Consider the following 13,352-nt stretch of genomic DNA (forward strand, 5'->3'; position numbering starts at 1 on the left):
TTGACTACAACTCATAAACATCAAATGTTTTAAGAAGATCACAAAGGTGATTGAATGGCCAAGACGGGATCACCCACCCTCAGTATAAGACAAGATTGACTCAAGGAAGACGATGTAGAAAATTCTTGGCCAGGGTAGCGAGGATTTTGGAGGAGAAGTCTTTAATGATCCTTGTTACGCATCAATAATAATCGAATGAAGGATTAGGGTTTGAAGTTCAACCATACCCTAAGTCATTCGAGAGTCTTGTGCAGATGAAGGATTATACGTATACGGTAACTGATAACGGTGAAGGTTCCATGACAGAGTTTGAACATTTATTAGAATCTTCTAGAGCACGAGTTGTAGCTTGGCACCCCACGGGCTGGAAACATTGATTGGGTTAAATAAATCCTTAGTTAATTAATCTAATTTTTGACATAGTTCATTAATAAGGTTGGTCAATAATTGTTATTGGGCCACCAAGGCTATTAACTAGAATGATATGTGGGCCTAGATGGTCACATGCATAAGATCATAGAGGCATTGGTGAATGAATTTTCCTTGATGAGTTTTTGAGAAAAACTTAAGTAAAATATAAATAGGGGAAGGGGCACCCATATTAGGCACCCAAGCCATCTAGAGATTCCCCCTCCTTCTCTTCTGTTGGGTTCGGTGCCTTGGTTCATCCATGGAAAATATATTTCCATGGATGCAGAAGTGTAGTCGATCGATTCTTAATCGATCTTTAAAAAATAAAAATTTAAAGTAACTTTTGGGGAACTCGTTCCACCCTTGACTTTGCCGCTCCGAGATCGTTCTAAAGCTGTTCACGCATCCGGCCTCTAGAAGTATCCACGCGATCACTCGATGCTTTGATCTCCGCCTCTCACGAGATGTCCTTGGTCAAAACGTAGTCGTCCACTCACGAGATGTCCTTGGTGTCTCAGGTTAGTGGATCACTTATACAACTGTGACTTGAATCAACCTGATCGATGTTTAGGTATAATACCATTCAGGGATTCATATGGATCAATTTTGTGAACTCTTTCTCCAAAGAGCACCCACTATCGGTCCTTAGTGTCACCACACTAATAGCTAGAGGATCAGCCATACTTATTGTATAAGTAGGATCAGCTAGTGCTATCCTATCTGGATAATTTGATGTTTGTCTCGACTATCCATTAAATAGGAATATTTAGAATACATGTTTAAAGACTAGTGATCATTGTATTATGATCTCATCATAATTCAGTAAGTCATTGCACGTATTCATGGACTTCATTATAAACACCACACGGAACAATAATGAACTCAAATATTTTATTCAATGAACTTAATTAAACATGGTAGTGTGATTGGCTTGACGGCCACATAATATCCATCATCTTCACTCTGAGCATTTCTTCACTCAATCGAAGGAGATACTCTTCATGGTGAGAAGATCTTTAAGATTTTCAAGACGAGTTGAAGAAGAAGTGGATATCCAAGAGCAACTTGATTGCATGAATACTTCTAAATGATGGGCCAGTGAATGGACTCAGAACAATCTCACAGTGAGCAAGTCAAGGGTGGAAAAAGTTCCCCAAAAGGTACATATGATGTGTTGATTTCAAAGATCAATTTGGAATCAATAATCACTTCCGCTTTATGAAATTTTTTTTTCTATGATTGACCCAAGGCATAGAACCCAAAAATGTATACATATTATGCCCTCCATTAATTATATTTTTGCACTTCGAACAAGGTGATAAAATTGTATTGATTCAGAATTGAATTTATTTCTTCAACTGCACCAAATCCATAGAAATTGTGCCAATTGTTAAACCAGAATTTGGGTTACAATATGTCTTTTTAATGCTCTCATTTATGTAGCATATTTCGTTAAATCCACAAGGGGCGAGTAATGAGAAAGTGAATGATCCTTAAATTTTATTTTAGAATATTCTTTTGAGGTATTTATATTTTTGTATTAAGTTTTATCGACAATTTTAAAAATGAAAGACAATTAGTTTAAAATATTTCAATGAATGAAATAAATATTTATTTTAGTTTTAATAAATTCTACTAATTAATTTTCATTTAATTTTTTTGGATTTTTATAGCAGGAAATAAATTAAAATAAATTTGGATATCTTTATGGATGGCATGCTGGTCGGCTGAAAAAATTGTTGGCGGTTGCGGTGGCTAGCGTGCAAGTGTTTTTCTCCAAAATCATACAAACCTGGTTGTTCCCTCCCCTAAGTGCCAAGTGTTTTTCTCCAAGAATCCTGATCAAACTTGAAATCTCTTCCCCACTCTTGTAAAACAAGTGGATCAAAGTGAGCGGAGAAGAGTTTAAATTGGAGTTCCATAACTCTCCAAGATTTTAGACTCAATTCTAGGTATTTAGAGGGCCAAACTTTAAAAGTCCATAAATTGACTTTTCAAATTAAAACTATGCATTATTTCCATTATCTTGCCTTGATTTGACTGAGTTCTTAAAAAAGGCTTAAATGGGCACAAGAAATGGATTTCTTGTGTGTATTAGGCCTCTTTTATGATCTACGATATGGTTTGGGTTATTTTCTGGTTCAATAAGGGGCTTTGGATTCTCATTTCCTCCCATTTACAGTTGAAATTTACTATTTATTCACCTAAGTTGTCTATTTCAAATAAAACTCCAAGAAGACATGAGAAATCAATTAGTGTTACTCTAAAAGATCTATAAAATACATAAAAATAGATCTTAGGAAAATAAATCAAAATTTTCCAAGTGTAACTTTAATGGTAAATAATGTAAATGTAAACCCAAAAATAAGTGGTGAAAATGTGGAAAATAATATTTTTATTGACCTAATTTGATGTCACCAGATCTCATCATTATTCACCTAGTAATTATACATATTTATGGAATTCAGTTGTAATCATCACACATGCCTTATAATGAATATACAATATTAATGCATATTAAATGAGATGCAAAACATGTGATTGGCTTATAGGTCGCATATATTTTGAACAATTATATGCTCACTAAATGCCAATCATATATTCTACATCTTGTTTGAAATTCATGAATGATAACGTAATCGTCATCATGTATATGTTGATTTTATAATCAAGTCCAAGAATATATGCAATGGTTAGTGAATTGTAATGTGATCATAACGTGGTGATCATTTATCTTTATACATATATTGTAGAAATTTATATCCATAGGATATTTCATAAGGACAAAAAACAACTGGATGGAATAGTAATATATGGTCCCACTCATATGTTAAGTATAGTTGATATCATAAATCAGGATTATAACTTTGGACTTTGATCAAGATTTTTAAGTATGTGTTTAGAGGAATGTTAATAGTGGATTATACCAGGTCAGCTCTCACTAAATGGGTTTGAAATAATAAATCACATAGTTAATCATATCAGGATGCATGAATATTCCATATTACTAAAATTAGATGGTTGAAACTATGAAACTCACACATGCATTGGATGATTACCTACATGTATATGAAGAGATATAATGTTTGACCTTCTGTTCAATGGGTCCCATCATTAATATATGACTCAAAATTTTATGACACATATATAAAAAAGAGCAAGAAAGAAATTTCACCTTGTGATGAAATCTGCAAGAAGTTATAGAAAAAAATTGTACGCCACATTTTTTTCTCAAATTATCCATGATTCATAGGATTTAGACACGTGTTTTTGGTGCAAGATTCAAGAAGTTACAATGAGGGCACCAGTGTAACCAAGAATTTTCCCTATCAATGACCTTGACCTGAAGATCATCACTTGGATTTGTTTATAAATTGTTATTTATTATGCGACAAAAACATTATTACTAACATCCATCTCTTTGAATTTATTTAAAGAGATGACTTTTTAAAAACTCCATAGAAATATGTGGAATCTAGAATCATGTCATATGTGGGTTTTAATTGAGGAGAATATAGGAGAAAATTGAGAAATCCCAGATTAAAATAGCCAATTTACAAATTTTTTTGGGTGGATTCACATAATGATTCATCATGAATAAATTTTGAAGGTTCTGCAATAAATCATAATTCTAGGTCAATCCTAGATGCGCCCAGCCTCTTGTTCGAAAAAAAGAATCATATATAGATAGTGGTGGCGTGGCTTCGGTTACGTGCTCAACGACAAGACCTACAGCCCACGACGCGACGGATTTCCACTCTAAAATGGGAGTGGAGTTTGACTTCTATACTTCTTTCAATAATTCTTCAGATTCTCCTAGATCCTTCGATAGTTTTTAAGTTCTTTTGAAAATTACTAGAAACATGAAGAAACATCTAGTGATAATCTGAAAAGATTTCAAACAAAGAATATTGATTTCTGCATATCTTAACTGGTCATGAGGAGTTAGTATGAAGCAAAACAGAAGAAGAGATAGTGACAAAATAAGGGAAGAAAAGAATAATGGCATCTGTAAAAGGAAGCCATATCGAGCCATCTCATGATACTTAATTAAATATTCAAAAAATTTTATATGAAAGATATTAATGGATTAATTTTAATTTAATATCAATGAATATCTCTCTGAATGAAATTATTTGCATATATGTGAATTATTTGACTAATTATATATAAAAACTTGAAGGAAGCCCTAGTAAGCTTTGGGGTTCAACTAATTGAAGGCTTTGGGAACCAAGTTGAAGAAGGTGAAGCATCTTCATGCTTTGAAGACTTTAGGGATAAAGCACATTAGAGATTCACCAACTTTTTAATTTCTTGCTATCCTTGGTATGGCTAATTTATGAATGACTTTCTTGGAGAAAATGAGAGACAAACATTGAAGACTACCTAAGCTGTCTTATAAAATTTTATTGAGTCTACCAAATTATCTATCTCATTCCTCAGATAGGTATGTTAGGTTCAAACATTGAAGGCTAGCCTTTATTTGGATGAGACTAGTGTGATTCACACATCATAACATTGTGGACATAATCATAATGATACTAAGAAAATGGTGATCAAATCATCTGTGCATAGATCGGATCAGTAAAATTTCAATTTCTCGAGTAAGACATGTTGAACTTCCCAATTTTCCAGCCTCTAGACATATCCCCACAATTGCTGGCATGCCAAATACATTGTCTATCAACTTCCATCTTGACAAGCCATGTTCTCACTCCACCGTCATTGTTATATTGTCTAGATCACATTGAAAATGGAGAGGAGCAAAGAGAAGAAGGAAGAAGGATGGGAACCTAAAAGATTCTGGCCCTGTTAAATTTTGTCCAAGGTCTTTCCCTCTTTATACTAAGTGAGATTTTTCATAAAATCCCTAAACTTTAGCTATATCTTTTGAAGTATAAAAGACCATTTATGTGTGACCCTCTAGGCCCATGCATCAGTCTTGGTAGTGACTTAGTTGGCATAATAGCTATTATTGGCCTTCCAAATTATTTTAATTTATCATCAAATAGATTAATTACTGATAGATTGATTTAACCCAATAGATAAGTTCCATCTCTAGCCTATGGCGTGCCAAGCTACAACTCATGATTTAGAAGATACAAAGGAGAGCATTGACTTACTCATGGAACTTTTTTGTCATTAATTACTATGTACTTTTAGTCCTTTACCTTTTTGATTATCCGATGATGACTTAGGGTATTGTCAACTATCAGACCGTAATTGGTCATCTGATTTAGTACTGGTGTGTTAAAAAATCATCATAAAACTCTTCTCCAATAATCCACTACCTTGACCAAGGGCTTCATCGCATCATCTTCATTAAGATGTTCCCTCTTATTCCTAGTGCAGGCAATCCCATCTTGACCACTCAATAAATTTTAAGAGCAAAGACAGTTTGTAATTCCATGAATAGGAACTCATAGGTCATAGATAAAAGAGAAATGTCAGTCTAAAATATGTATTTGGTGTCTCAGGATTTAAGATCAATTAAAAAACCATTATGTGAATCCACCTGATTGATGTTTATGAATAATACTATTCGAGGGATGCACATAAATCAATTCAATGAACTATTTACTTCAAATATAATTCAACATCTGCCCCTGGTTTCTCAACACTGGTGGCTACAATATTGGCCATTGCATCATGTGATTGAACTAGATAGTACACCTTTTATATTGTAAAAGGATTAACTTTTTGAATCTTTTATAAACTACTAAAAGATTGTATCAATAAAAATACAACCTTTTATTTCAAAAATCAAATATAATTTATGAAAAAATAGGTTTATTTTAGTTAGGAAGGACCAAATTATGATAAGATGCATACTTTAAATTGTGAGAGTCATTTTTGTGTTGATAAAAATATCTTTAAATTCCTAAATGAGATTTTGTTACCTTTGTGAATAAATATGATCACAGATTTTGTAAAGCATGCACCACATGAAAAGTATTCCAAAAAGTGCCAGCAAATATGAAATCCACATGCCTACGTTAATTATGGAATTTTTTTTTCCAGGGGATTGATAAAAACATGAAATTTTATAGGATAATGTGAAAAAAATTTAATTCATGTCACTTATAAATGGGATGGAGTAATTTCGACAAAGGGGTGATCATGGAAATTTCATGAGATTTGTTTGGAGTCACTTGATAGATTTTTTATGCCTAAACATGATTTGTAGGAAAGTGATCCCTTTTAAAAAGAGGAAATTTTGATCAGCATGGGTAAAATTATTCAAAATCATAGAATACATATCCCTTACCATCTTCAAATCAATGGGAAAGATGATTGAAAAACAATTAGAGAAAAACGAAGAAAACAGTAGAACCTAGAAGAAAATGTGGGATACACAATAATATGATTCTTTATGGTCATACATACAATTTTAAATTCAATAATAAGTAAAAATTAATAGAACCATACAAGTGTTCAATTTAATTTGGTTCTAGGAAGAAATCCTGTATAAATAAAACATTGTGCGCTATGGCTATGAAAATATGAAAAAAATGATATGACTGACTAACAAAGACATACATTTTTGCAATTAAAAGAGTTCAATAATATGATCCTTTGTGGACATAAATACAAAATTTTAATTTAATAATAAGAAAAAACTAAAGAGCCATACAAATTTTCAATTTAATTTGGTTCAAGGAAAAAATCCTGTATAAATAAAACATTGTTCGTTATGGCTATGAAAATATGAAAAAAATGATATGACTGACTAACAAAAACATACATTTTTACAATTACAAGAGTTCAATAATATTTAAAATGAAGCATAAAAACTAAATCTAAGTAAAATTCCAGAAACGACAAATTTCATAGGAAGACATTGTTACAAAACCATCCACCCAAAACAATACTTTATGGTTGTATGCTGCAAGTTAAAACTTTTTGCGTGAGTATGATATCAAATTCATGGGCACATATATTTTTCATGAATTTTATTATCAAAGAGCCAAAAGATAACATATAATTAAAACCTTAATAATAAAATGCAAAATAAGATTCAGCGAATTGCTTCTGCTTCGTACCTCATCATGAATAATGCAAAAATAGATTTGTTATCTATTTTTTTGGATTCTATTTTTTTTATTTTTTTCATGTATAGTAAATTATCATAAAAGATATATTGATTTTATATCCCAAATGTGGTTTTCATACATCATTAAATAGAATAATATCTTAATTTGGGGCGGAATTTTTTTTGTGAAAATGATAAATTTGACATATGTTTTTATCTTCTTGATCTTCCGGGTTCCATTTTTTTCATAATATCAATTTCGTACTAACAATTCATGCAGATTTGAGTAAAACTTTAAGTTCTTGGAAGAATTAGATGAGTTTCCCTTCAAATATTTATTTTAAAATACGGAATTCTGGCATGCAATTATTCATGCATAATAGTTGAGGATAATATAAATCGATAAAAAATGGTATTGTCTCATATAGAATGAATCTTCATGAGACAAAGCCATATGTGATTATCTAAATCATAACCGAGCTCAAAATAAAGGAAATTATGAATTTTACATTGCTTTGAATGATAAATCACAATTTGGAAATGATCTGATTGATAACATAAATTACACAAAACTGTGTGGAACATAAACTGGAAATTCTGATTCCTGAAATTTTTGTCTCTTATGGGTGTTTAAACCATTAGGTGATTTCTCTGAGTAAAAGGAATCATTTATGAAAATGGGAGGAGAGATGAGTGTGTAGGACACGAAAAAATATTTTCTTTGTAATAAAATATACCTATTTTCATTATCAAAATATGGAGAAGGATAAACTATCCTTTTATCACGATTTTTACTGAATACTTTCATTTATGATTCATGTGAGTAATGACTTATTAAAATCCTAAAATAGAAAGGTGATAAAGTAACATAATTTAGAAATGTGATGGCATATTTTGGGTGTTTAATTATGAACTTTAAAATATTCCCTTATTGTTAGGATCTAAAACATTTTTGACGTAGGACGACTATGGGATGGACGATTTAGGGCGGATGACGAGGCTATGGGTAGGAATGGGTAAGGGATAAAACAATCCACAGAAATCACGGTCGATTCTCGGACTTAAAACCGATGAAATCTGGTGGTGCAGCTCCGAATTATCGAGGGCGAGTACTGTCTTCCCCGCGACGATGCCTAAGCACGAAATCAATACCTCGAATTCACGTCGAAGAAACACTCGAAAAGGAGAGAAGAAGAGGAAATCCAAGTCTAATTCTGACGAAACTTCCGAGAAAATACTGAGCGGAGAACACGCCGACACCACAGGGTTCAGGTATACTCAGTCCGCAAAGCGGTAGAGGCTGGTAATTCTGCTCGTGGCGGCGGTGATGACGGTGATGACGACGGGAAGGTTAGGGCAAGATGAGGTAGGCAATCCTCCAAGAAGAGTTAGAAAGAAAACTCAATTCTTGAATTATGATTGCCTAATGAGTTCTTGAAACAAATGACCTTATATAGGCCTTGGAGGAAAGAGAAAATAACTAGAAAATAAGACGATCACGTCACGCCAAAGGGCAGTTGTGGATCTGCCTTTGGCGTCAGGTCATGACGCGTGGAGACGTGCGCGGGTGGTGACGTGGCGGACGACGGTTGTGGCGTGTTGACTTCTTCGTTGACTCCTGTTGACCGAGGTGGGTTGACTTCTGTTGACTTCATCTTTGGATCCGTAACGTCTGTGTTGACCCCGACTGCCTGCGGTGACGTGTCCCAGGCTGATGCATTGGCGTCCTCGCCATCAATTTTTATTTGACTATTACTATTCATATATATTTTAAGGCAATTGATTAGAGGTTTTTGATAATTCTGACTTTTATTTATCTAAGATACTGATCCCCATCAAACCTTTTGTTCCATAATTCTGATTTTTAATTTCTTCTTCTTTTAACCATAGATATATACATATTTTCAAGTTACTTTGTCCCCCTTGATGAGGAGGAAATCATTAGTATGATATATTTACAAAAATTGCACAAATTAACTTTTTTAATAATATTAGTAATATATGGGATGGTAGTTATGAGGAAAACCACTGAATTATTAAAAATCTCTTACAAAAATTTGTGTATTGAGGAAATTAAATGAAATTATGTTTAGATCCTTTTTATTTTTGAAATGAAAATTAAATGTATTTAGAATGTGAGTTTCAAAGGAATTAATAGGTTTAACAGGAAACTTAATTGCCTGTTTTTAGAGGTTTGTAATATTTTTATTTATATAATTTTAATCATTTTAGGAAGATATATGAAGATACAAAATGAAAATTATTCCTAGTTTTGTGAACATATCGGTCTGAATATTAAGTTAATAAAGTGAATTTAGAGATGCTTACTCGAATGATTATAATTCAAATAGGATTTCAAAATATATTTATTTATATAATCATATGAAGGGGCACTTAGAAAACTATTGGTAGTTTATGAACATATCAGTTTGATTGAACAGCCAAGAGTGATTTTAGATGATAATTTCTACTATTATAATTTCAATACAATAAAACTATAACTATTTAATGAACTTATAGTTTATATATATGAAGAATATAGTTCTAGATAATTGTACGATTATTATTGTGATATATTACTCGTGTATTATATGATACGTTCAAATAAATTTTATTGATATTAGGAGAAATAGAATCAGATAATCTTTAAATAAGTCCTCTACTTGAAATCCTTGGGAAAACCAAGGGGACATCCTAATAGTCAGGCTTAAAGACATGCAAAGAGAACATGCAAAGAGATCAGAACATATACCTGAATCCTATAAACATGTTGGCAAGAATATATGTTATTTGGTTTAAGCACAATATTAGTTTTAAGTTGGAATATTATTTGATATTTACCCATGTTTATTGATCAATTAGACATCTTTTTGTTGAGTGATGTTTTTAAAATATACAATTCAAATATTATTTTTTGGTGTGGAGTATTTGATTATTGTGTGTATGTTGTGTTACTAATGGATTAGGAACTTTCATGTTATAACATGAATAAGGATAAGTTCTCACTGGGCCTGGAATATGAACTATTTCTATTTATTATAAAAATAATAATATTAATGAAGAAGATAACATCCAATTTCTGTTATCAATATATATACTATTAATGAAAATTTCCTATTTACAATAAATAATCTACATTTTAATTGGTTAAAGGCTTTAAATAAAATCTAATTAACCACCTCATAAAATGTTGATACCACATAATATCCAACATTACTCAATCAACTTCATTGCCAAAGTCAATATTCTAATGCTATTTTTTCTTGTGTATGCTTTTGTATGTACTAGATCTTATATTTCCTTTGAACTATACCTACAACCAAGTTTTTGAGTATGTTCATAAGAACCATCGAAATGTAGTGAAATAGACTTGCTATCCAAATGTCTTTACATGTACGAATCATGTTTCTTTTTTTTCATTGATAAAAGGTTTAATTTGGAAAATGCTATGTGGTTACCATGTCTGGCAGACAGAAAATATGGAATTCAACTGTTTAGTCTGAGTCAGAAATGAAAGTTTGAGATGGAACATATTATAACTAAAGAAGCATCATATTTGAGAAATAATAAAAGAATTATTTTTTCGGTGAACAGTAAAAGATGATGCACTGCCAAATAAAATAATGATATTAAATATCAAAACTTTCACAAGATAGAATATTATTTAGAAATCTCTGTGTTGATGAATGATCAGAATAGGCTTCATATGTATAGATGAAGGATCATCACATTTGAAAATTTTATTTATTTTGGTTTGGCATAGGCAAGTAACTAGGAGAACTAGCAGACAATCGAATGAGACTTCTTAAGTTCAGCTTTACTTAATGAATCAGACAAGAATATCCTCCAAAAAAATTCCTTGTAATGAAATGTGCACCATCATGCACGATCCTCAAGTAAGATCAAATCCTGCTCCTTTGAACCAGGCTCATGGTCGAAGATAGGTAGTCCTCTCCATGGGCCTTCAAAATAGTGTCACCACAATTTTCCTCTAAAACACCACAATCATTTCATTGTTATCATCACCATCTGCAGATTGAGTAACTGTGAAAATTTCATCATCATCAATATCCTCTTCCATGTTCTCAGCTCCATATCCCCATCTTCCAAGGCAGTTTTCTGCAAATAGAAATACATCTTTGATGATATTCTCTTGCAATTATTCCTACGCCATCCTGAGATTTCTCCTGATTTTCTCAAACTGCTGCTCGACCATCTTTATCTCCTCATCAAATCTAAATAATCTTTGTGACTGACCGCTCTCTCTGTCATCTGATCACCTCCAACGTTTCCTCCATGCTATAGATCTCCTTGCAAACACAAGTCAACATGTAGTCCCTCCAAAATCATCCTTCCGGCTGCAAATGTGCAGAAGTATCACCACCTTCAGTCTGTCTCCTGAGACAAACTATTAAATCAAGCGATGGATACGTCTTAAATCGTAAGTAGCTGTTAATTTGTCAATGGTATGATTTTTCCGTTCTGTATTTATGATATTTTGCACTCGCATAACGCTTATTCATTTTCATGAAATCTCTTATTTTACAACGTCGTTTGTGTCTCTCTATCTCATTTATTGATCTGTATTTTTTCTATCTTCCTTCTTATCTCTGTTACTGTTTTCAGATGATAACAGAGTGTTCATCACCAATGAACAATCGTGAGTTCAACATGTCTAAGAACAGAGCATCTCCATCAAGGCAACCATTAACCAGCTCCGGAAAGCATCCAATGCCATCAGCTTTTCCTCCAAACACCTACCTGCTATGATGCACACAATTAATCCATTTCTCTTAAAACTGAAGACCTACTCTTGTGGATGTAACTGAAATTTCTCTTACTCTGTTAGCTCTAGCAAGTCTCCTTCAACCTTACTAGGATGAGGCAGCTTCAACTACCATCTATCTCTTTAAAAGGATGATCATGGCACTTCTCCTCATTAAGTTTCTATGAATTTTTTTCTCCAATTAACTGTTTTTTCAGAGCTTAGAGTCTTTGGATGCCACTGCTATCCAAATCTTTGGGCCAATGCACCAAACAATATCTCAAATCACTCTAAACCAAGCATTTGTCTAGGCTATAATTCATTACACAGCGGATATCATACTCACTTGATATCCTCTGGTAAAATTCCCTTCATGTTCAATTCTTCGAGAATGATATCCCATTCTGCACTTTAAATCAACTTCCAATCCCACTTCCTTTCCTGGACTACTCAATATTTCGCCCATTAGCCCCCCATTTATCAACATTCCATTTCGACCTTTTGTCATCCATCCATCTATCTCAACCATGCAGCAGTATTCTCCCGTTTCTTGAAACTTTCAGTCTTTTCGTTATAAAAGTTGCTTCAATTCTAGACGATTGTGATCAGTCACTCCTATCCCCCCACTCAAATCCTAAGTGAAAGCTGCACTGATATTTCTGATGTTCAAAACTCTTTTTTTCCATTTTTCATAAAATCTCTCATTTTACTACTTTGTTTCTCTCTACGTCGCTTCCTCATCTGCATGTTCTGGATCTTCCTTCATCTCTCTTCCATCAATTTCACAGAAACACGATGATCCAATCATCAGTAACAGTATCACGATCATGATCAGGAAAATGCATGCTGCGGAGAAATGGGCCAGCAATTTCCGAGAGAGTCAGAGGTAGCAGAGAAACAGCGAGCAGTTATCGAATCCGCGATCAAAAGCAAACTCCATCAGAATTTCAATCCATATCAATATGGATTTCATTCATCGGTCGAGGCAGACTGACGCAGATTGAAGATCCGACGAACGATTCATCGCGCACGCTCAACAAATCTGTACCTTAAATGAAGCTCGAACGATTTCCGTATGAATGAACAGACGACAAGGAGAAGAACGAAGCCAATATATACGCTGCCACGAATAGTGGGCTCGGA

The sequence above is a fragment of the Wolffia australiana genome, chromosome 1 (genome assembly GCF_029677425.1).
Source record: "Wolffia australiana isolate 7733 chromosome 1, ASM2967742v1".
Lineage (NCBI taxonomy): Eukaryota > Viridiplantae > Streptophyta > Magnoliopsida > Alismatales > Araceae > Wolffia > Wolffia australiana.